The following is a 9,159-nucleotide window of genomic DNA, read 5'->3' on the forward strand; positions in this document are numbered from 1 at the left end:
TATATCCACACAAATTTATAATAACAAAAGTTAATATAATTAAAAAAAAAAAATCATTGAACCTGATTTAAGAAAACTCAAATCTAATACTTTTACAAATTTTTCAATAAAATAAAAATGCATTCATAATAACTGTAAACTTGTAATGGGAGTAGGAGGAGAAGACTTTTTGAACAGAAATATTGAAAGTTTTCGCTATTTTTCCAAACAACAACGTATGTTTAATATTTTACTGTTGGTGTAACTTACCCTAAAATATTTTTAGTGCTAGTGAAAAAAATGTGAATGAGAGAAAAAGAAAGAGGGTAAAAAAATATTTATGATACAAATTTTTGGGCCTAATATTAAATTTTTATATTGGTTATGATTTATTGTAAAACGTGAATGAGAGTAGAAAAAGGGAGGGAAAAAAAGTCATGTAATGATGTAAATCTTTGGGGGCCAATATTAAATTTATATATCAATTAAAGTTCCATTGAACAAAGGAGGAGAGAAAAAATAAAATAAAATAAAGTTATTTTAGGATATAAATATTTGAGGCCTAATATAAAATTGGAATGAATGAGGAAAGAGAGAAAAGAGAAAAAATAAGTTATTTTAGAATATAAATATTTGAGGCCTAATATAAAAACGAAACGAGTGGAGAGAAACAAAAAAAAAAAAAAAAAGGTTATTTTTGGATATAAATCTTTGAGGCCTAATATAATTTTTTTTATTATATTTATTAGATTTAACAATATTAGGAAATAATTATAGTATAACTTAATATAAGGAAATTTTAAATTTTTAGGACTTTCCTATTGGCTAGGGCCTTAGACGACCACCTAAGTCGCCTAAGGCTCGAGCCGACCCTGAAATGGGTAGACATGGTGTGAATAACAACAGTGAAACGGATGGGGAAAAAAATTTCACTTTCTACCATGGGGTAGCCCCATGATAGAATATAACTTTAAACACGGTTCCTTATCACTCGTGGTAGAAGAGGGTCTTCTACCACGGTTCATCAGTAATCGTAGTAGAAAGTCAACTTTTTACCATAGTTTTTAAGGAACCGCGGTAGAAAGTGTCTTCTACCACGGTTTATGCAGAATCGTGGTAAAAAGTGCTTGGTTAAAAATTATTTTTCTTGTTGTGAAAGGCTGACGATACAACACCTACTGTAATAATACGTAGCAAACAAAATTAGCAAAAGCAAAAAATAGCACCAATTATGTTCCATATACTATATGGATGCCGATCAATTGAATATATATAGGTCAGACATGTCAGGTTCCATAAAAATATATACATATTAATATTCAGTTCCGTAGCCGTGGACATACAGGAAATTAAAAGAAAAGGGAATTCACATGCAGTAGGGGAAAAAGTGATTGTTCTAGGATTTCATATCCTCTTATCTTCTTGGTAGCCAGATATATAACATTTAGTTTTGTTCCTTTTCGTAAGAAAATTGTTTAAATTAAAAAAACAAATGAACTTCTCAAGGAAATACAAATTTTCTAAGAGGTGGACTGGTGGAGTGATGTCAATCAAATATAAAGCAACAAATATAGAGAGATTTAATGGAAGTCCAAGCTTGTGATTGATTTTGTTAAGGGAACTGTACACACAAATTTTGTAGTCTGCAAATAAAAACAAAATATGGAGCAATAATAATATTTTTATTAAATTAGAAATATTAGAGTACAATCCTCTGTAATATTCTTTACAAAGAATAAAGTCCTCTGATTCGATCTCCTTTTTTTTGTCGGTTGGATCCAAGGGCTGCACGAGCTTGATCTTGAATCACTGTGGAATTTGGATGAAGAACGACATGATTTGATGTGCTTTTTGTTGATCACCGTGGAATTTGGATGAAGAACGGCAAGATTTGATGTGCTTGTTGTTGATCACCGTGAAATTTGGATGAAAAATGACAAGATTTGATGTGCTTGTTGTTGATCACCGTGGAATTTGGATGAAGAATGGCACGATTTGATGTGCTTGTTGTTCTTCGTCTTCAGAGAGGATTTGTTGAATTTGGTGAAGAACGACACGACTTTGGATGTGCTTGGTGTTCTTCGCCTTCAGGTTTGCCCTCTTGATTTCTGGCCTCTGGATTTCTGATTCTCTTAATTTCTGGATCTTCTGGATTTCTGGACTCTGAATTTGTGTACCTTCTGGATTTCTGGACTCTGAATTTGTGTCCCTTTCCTTTTTCCTCCAGGCCTCTATTTATAGGCTTCTTGGATTAATAGGATGATGACACGTGTCCTCTCCTTATAAGGATAAAATCATAACTGGGTTAGGCTAGTTATATTATAATAATTATCTTTAAAAATAATTATTCCAAATATATTTTATTAGGAATAACTATCTTTCCATTTAATCATCTGGGCTGGGCTAATTAAATAATTTAAGTGGACCAAGTTTGGTCCAATTGAATAACTTAATTAAACATTGACTCATATTTAATGGGTCAATTTGTCAAAACCAAAGCCCACTAAAATTTTAGTGTTTACAAATTGCCCCCACTTCGAGTCCCAGGTTTGACAGAACTTGTCTCATTTTTCAAATGGGATTTGAAGTATCCAACTTGGTCTTTGAACTGTAAAAGGCTTTCCTATCCAACTTTGGATTATAAGATTTCCTCTTTCCCTTTTCTATCCAACTTTGTATTAGAATTTTACTTTCCTTTTGTTGAATTGAATTATACAAATCCTAGAACAAATAGGAGATATTTTGTTGCCTATATATACCACCAATGTTATAGGGTTTGCCATCAATTCCAAAACCGTTGAAGACTTGTCATATTACAGCCTCTTAAGGACTTCGCTTGCCCTGAGCAAATAATCAGTATGATTTTTTCTCTCTCCCTTTTTTTTTTTTTTTTTTTTTTTTTTCATGTTTCTTTAGGATTCGATAAGACCTTCCCTATTAACATCAACGAAAATTTGTCAACCGTAGCAGAAATTGAAATCCTCCTTTTTGACAACACTAATTGAGCTACAAATTTTGTTTGTTGTTCTATCATGGTGGTGTTCAAGTGTTTCGTAAAGCAAAAGATGACTATCTTAGAGAGCGAAAGTAGTCGAAGAGGCCAAGTAACCACATTAAGTGTATCTGACTCATTTCTCGGTCGCAATGCCATTCAAGTGCCTAATCCTGACAATGAACATTGTTAATCTCATTGGACACGCATGGCCACATGTGAACTCACCAACTTTGGTCTTGATCAGATTAATGAAGAATCTATTATCGCTGAAGCCTCAATACTAAATTCTTCACTTTATGAGAAAGTTGTTGAAGAAAACCAATTTTCACTCTTGGGTCTCAATGTTCAGGCGAATGAAGCATTATGGAGTATTCCTTGTATAGTTTCTGCTGCATTGCCACACAACGAACTATATTGGTAGTGGTTAGAAGATGTCTTGGCGTGTTTCCATGACTTTCTATCAAAACAACAACTCTATGGTGCTCTTTTCGCCTCCCTATTTTCATATGATCACCATGAAGATATATTCAAAACATTCCTTGAATGTTGGTGCCCAGCCACTAATACTCTTCATTATTCTATTGGCAAGCTATCTTCATATGATCACCATAGAGATGTATTCAAAGCATTCCTCGAATGTTGGTGCCTAGCCACTAATATTCTTCATGGTTCTATCGGCGAACTGTCTTCATATAATCACCATGGAGATGTATTCAAAGCATTCCTCGAATGTTGGTGCCCAGCCACTAATATTCTTTATGGTTTTATTGTTTGCAACTACACTTTGACGGTGGGCCTAATTTTTTTCTTCAATAACACCTTAGCGGAAAGTCAAAGATCTTCTTTAGCAATACCTCGGCGGTGAGCATAAATTCTTTTTTAACGACACCTCAGCGGAAAGCTAAATTTCTCTTTCAGCAATACCTCGGCGATGAGCTAAATTATTTCTTCAACGACACCTCAACGAAAAGTCAAATTTCTCTTTTAGCAATTCCTCGGCAGCAAGCAAATATTTTTTTAGCAATACCTCGATGGAAAGCCAAAATTTTCTTTCAGCAACACCTTGGTGATGAACTGGATTCTTCAGCGACGCCTTGGCGGCAAGCAAAATTTCTCTTACAGTAATACCTCAGCGGTGAGCAGAATTTTTCTAGGCAGCTATAGTCTGGTGACGAACCAATTTATTTCTTCGCAGCTACACTTTGTCGGATCAAAATTTCTTTTGTAGTTATAACTATGATGATAGACCAAAATTCTTCTTTGCAGCTACACTTTGGTGGCGGGCCAAATTTCTTCCTTGCAGTTATAATTTGGCGACAGACCAAAATTTTCTTTGCAACTATACTTTGGTGGTGTGCCAAGTTGACAAGGTGCGACGAATTACTTTTGACATCATGCGGTAAGCACACTTTGCCCTTTTTTTTAGGTTGACTGAACTTGGAACAAACTTCCAAGATGCCTACATACCTTAAACAGGGATCAAGTCATCATGTAGTTCACAATTTTTTTTTTTTTTTTTTTAAGTAAACAGTTTAAACTCATGTCAAGGAGTTCTTAATTTTTTTTTTTCCAGGTATACAATTTAAACTCGTGTCAAAAAGTGTTTTTTTTTTTTTTTTTTTTTGGGAGACAGTTTAAATTCGTATCACGGAGTTCTTGATTTTTTGTCTTCAGACAAACAATTTATACTCATATCAAGGAGTGTCATCGACAGTTTATGCTCGTATCGGGGAGCACTTCAATTTTAATTATTCTTTAACTTTGCAAGAATCAAACTGTAATGTTTGTAATTTAATTGCATATGAATATATGTGTGGTAAAAAAGAAATTTAGAAAATTCAAAAATGAAGGGGGACCCACCATTAGTGCACTTAAGGCAATGAGACCACATTTTTGGCCTCATTTTCCTTTCTTCCCGAATAGCTCTCTCTCTCACCTATTTCCTTGCATTTTTCTTTTCTTTTCTCAATCAAACTTTAAACTTCAATTAATCTCTAACCACTTGGAATTTTTGGGTGCCGTTTGCGGCAAATCGGAGAACACGGCGAGATCTACACGTTGATATAAGCAATTTCTCATTTGGTGTACTCCAGGGATTTCGAATTTTTGAACCCATTTGGGGGTTTTTGAATCTAAGTGAGGTATGGGTGTTCTAATTCATGTTTTCTTTGACCTTTTGTGAGTTTCCCCTTTAATTTGATTCTAAGCATGATTGATTTTAGTAATTTTGCCTATGTTGCTATGGTTGTATGTAAATAAGGTGATATATGTATTATATGTGTTAATTGAACCAATGATTATGATTATATACTTGGTGGTGAAGATACATGCTTAGTATTGACAGTTTAGATGCCCAATGATTTTTAATTGTTAAGAAAAGTGATGTTGAAATTGTGAAAATAAATGTTAGGATTTCCCTTAATAATGTGATCATGATGTAAATGGAATGTATGGAATTTATTGTAAATTTTTCTTGAGAAATCGCCATGATGCTAGATATATGATGTGTATCTCTATGTGTGTTATGTGTAAATAATATATGTGGGTATAATTTGTTGATTGGATATGGAAAGTATGCTTTTGTGATTATGTCATTATTTAATATGTGTAATTGTAGAAATTTTGTTGACTTAAAACATGCTATAAATTCATGAGAAAATTCTTCTTTAGTATGAAATATTATTGAGGTTTGATGATGTGAAGATTATGGTAAATTATGAAGCATGAAGCATTCATGCATCCATTGGGAAAGAAAAAAGGGAAAAAGTAAATTTTTTTTTTTTAACCAATGAAATTGTTTTGGGAAAACGTTTTTGAAAGTGTTTGTGAAAACCGGACGCGCTTAGAAGGCACTTAGTGGTCTGTGGTGTTAGTGTGGTCTAGAAGGGAGTATGGTTGAGCTAATTAGGCCGGATGCGACGCCTTAGAAGTGCCTTGTGGTCGTAGATAGTTAGTCAACCCTCCATTTGTGACGCCTTGGAGGTCTCTTGGGTTAGATTACACTAACGGTTTGGAAGTTGAAACGATATTGTTTCGAAAATGGGGAGCGACATTGCATGGTATGGCATTACATTGGCATACATTGTATATTTGGTGGTTAGATGACTTGCGTACGTATTTGTTGATTATAATTGTTATTTTGCTTGTTTTTTTTTTTTTTTTTCTTCCCCAAGATATGATCCCGTCCTCTCGTATCCTATTCATTGTATGGATTCACAGGGTCGTAAGAGGTGTGTCTTAGATGCTTCCTACTGAGCTTTATGCTCAACCCATCATTTTAACATTTTTCAGGTCACGGGAAGGAAGTGGCAGATGACGTTCTTCCATAGGTTTGAATGGGTTAGTGGACTGTTTTATTATCTTTTATATTTGTAATTTCATTTGTTTTGTATAAGTTTTGGGATGACATGTACATTATGTATCGGCCTTAGGTCAAATTCATCGTGACCTTAGACAACCTCAGGTTCGGGTAAGAACCCAGTTAGCGATTCGAACCCTCGGGTTCGGATCGTTACAAATTTGGTATCAGAGCAATGGTTCGAAAACCAGTAGGACGATGGGTAGAGGCCTACCTAGTGTTGTATGGAAGGTGGATTGCATTGTTTACGTGCTTATGTGTTGAAATATTTGTTATCTAAGAAGCATGCTTACTTGTTTAATTACTTATGTGTTTACGGTTTTAAAAGGGCATGCTTTTTTGCTAAGTATTCACATGCTTAAATGTTTAATTGCTAAAATGTGTGTTATATGGCTATGACGATGAAATGTATAAATAATTGAAAATATATTAATTATAATATGATGACAAGTGTGATTTAGGTGGTAACAGCAAGTGATAGGCACGGTGTGTGCAGTTTTATTTTAAATGATAATGTGGCAAGTAGTGAGCACAGTAGGTGCAAGCATGTCTTGTATGGTATTGTGATGGTTATTAGGCATGGTTATGCAAGTATTTCTTTTAAAATGAAAGGCGGGTGCTTAAAATAAATAAATAAATAAATTTAAATTATGGGACATAATTGTATCATGGTATGGGATACGATTATTATATATATATGTATACATGTATAAGAGTGTGCGGTTGAGTATGGATGGTTGTGTGGGTTTTGACCTGAGTAGGCGAGGAGTTCGGTTGCTCCAGGGTTGTTTGGGATGCCATGGCGTAGATTTCTAGCTCATGGATTGAGCTATTTAGTGTGTCGTTATCCTGATTTTCTTGTTACATTTTGTGCGGTGCTTAGGGCACGACCTTAGAACAGGTTCATATTTCATGGCGTGGTGTCTTTGTTGTGTGTGAGTTTCATGCATCGGTGGATGGTCCTGTGACCGTGGAGGTCAGGTGTGCGAGTGAGGGTTTCGAGGGAGAAAGGTGTGACCTTAGGTAGTTAATTTTTGTGACTTGGGTCACAGTTTGGTACGGAGATTCTTTTTGAACAGGTCGTGGTAGGTGTGACAGAAGTTATTTGAGTCACGAATGCAATCTATGAGTTGTAGATGTGTATTGCTAGTGTTCTGGTGCAGCCTAAGAAAATGTGTTGGTTACGGTTGGTTGAGAGGTGATTTTTCTATTTCAAAAATTATAGGAGTGCGTCACGGGTAATTGGCTCTCGATGAGTTGATTGAATGACTCAGTTGATGAGCGGGTTTTTGGGTTGGCACAACTGTTTATAGAGTCTCGAGGTAGTGTATAGTGGTTAGTTTTAGTTGTGTAGAATATGACTGCTCTATAAGGCAGGTTGTATGAGGTCATTGAAGTGCTCGGTCATTTACAGATGAAGTGATTGATGGTAGGTATTGTGTTACTAAATGGACTAGGTATTGGAAATTGAAAGTTGTGGACTAGAGTTGGATTTTATGTTGTGTCTGAGGTATCAGGAGATTATGTTTGGTGTTTGGGGATTCGAAAAAGTAGACTGATGATTAAAATGATTGGGACAAGGTTAATTTTGTGGGTTTAGTTATTAGCCCCGTTTGACTTTTGTCGGGGCCAAGAATGTTTTGAGGAACGAGAATGATGAGAAGTAATGATGTTGAACTTAGGGCATTAAGTTTTCTTGTTAGGCATGTAGATTACCTTTGAAAAAGTGGATTAAGTGGTCGGTTGAGCATCAGTGATTGATTGTATTGTTGATGATTTTAAGGAGACAATTGGGTATTGAGCATTCTGAGATTTGTGCTCATTTTGTTTTGAGGATTTGTCGGCATGGCATTGCCGTATGGAGGCTCTTTTCTAGTGATAATGGTGGTCATTGTGGGGAGTATTAAGAGTAATAGTTATCTTCTTGTTATAATGGTGTTGTCTTAAGGATGTTTGAGGAAGAATTGCTTAGTGGTGACTTGATAATCCGGTGAGATGAGAGTTTCGAGTTGTCTTTCGGCAAGAATGGTATTAAAAGTGTTATAGTGTGATGTTTAGTGATGAGGAGCGTAACAATTTAAGGCATGATCCGAATGTGGTTTAGGAATTATAAGTGTTATTGTGTGATTATCAGGTAGACGATGAGATTGTGCGCCAGTTGAGGCGATTGTGGTCAGCTTAGTCTTTAGAGCCAGTGTGAGCAGTGTTGCCATGTAGGCATCTTTTTCTTTTGAAAAGTCAGTGGGTTGTGGCAACTGAGGTCACGGGTCTTGTGTGTGCGGTGATCGAGGCAGTGTTACCTGGGTAGGTAGAGATAAATGGATGGTAAAGTGTCGTTTTGTGGTGTAGAGGTTGTCAGTTGGAAGTGACTGATTCTAGGTAGAATGAGATGCGGTGTTCGAAGGGTTGTGATTGTTTCTAGTGTCAGTGTGCTGTGAGCGTCGGTGCTCTTACCTAATTGGTCTTGGTTAGTAGGGGCATTGCGGGGTATCGTATGCGAGGGTTCTGTGTTGATAGTGTATAATGTTCCATTAGTGGCGAGGTGGCGAGGTTGCCTAGAATTGAGTTTGTAGTTCCATACGGGTATCCATTTGGTTCTTCTCCTTGTGTATAAGGAATTTAGCTCATCTCAGGTGAGATTGGGTGTCCATGGTTAGACAGTTGGTGTGTAGCATGCGACAAGGTGTCGGGTGCATTCAGGTGCGAGTCGTTAGTCTTTTGTGAGAGTGGGGTTTGATGCCCTTTCCATTTGTTCTATTCCTGGCAAGGACGTCGTTTGTCGCAAGACTTGTACTCCATCTAGGAGTTGTACGCATCCATGGGCGGA

Source organism: Cornus florida, unplaced genomic scaffold (assembly GCF_030987335.1).
Source record: "Cornus florida cultivar Cherokee Brave unplaced genomic scaffold, ASM3098733v1 CherokeeBrave_3.0.0_Hap2_Chr08, whole genome shotgun sequence".
NCBI classification, from domain to species: Eukaryota; Viridiplantae; Streptophyta; class Magnoliopsida; order Cornales; family Cornaceae; genus Cornus; species Cornus florida.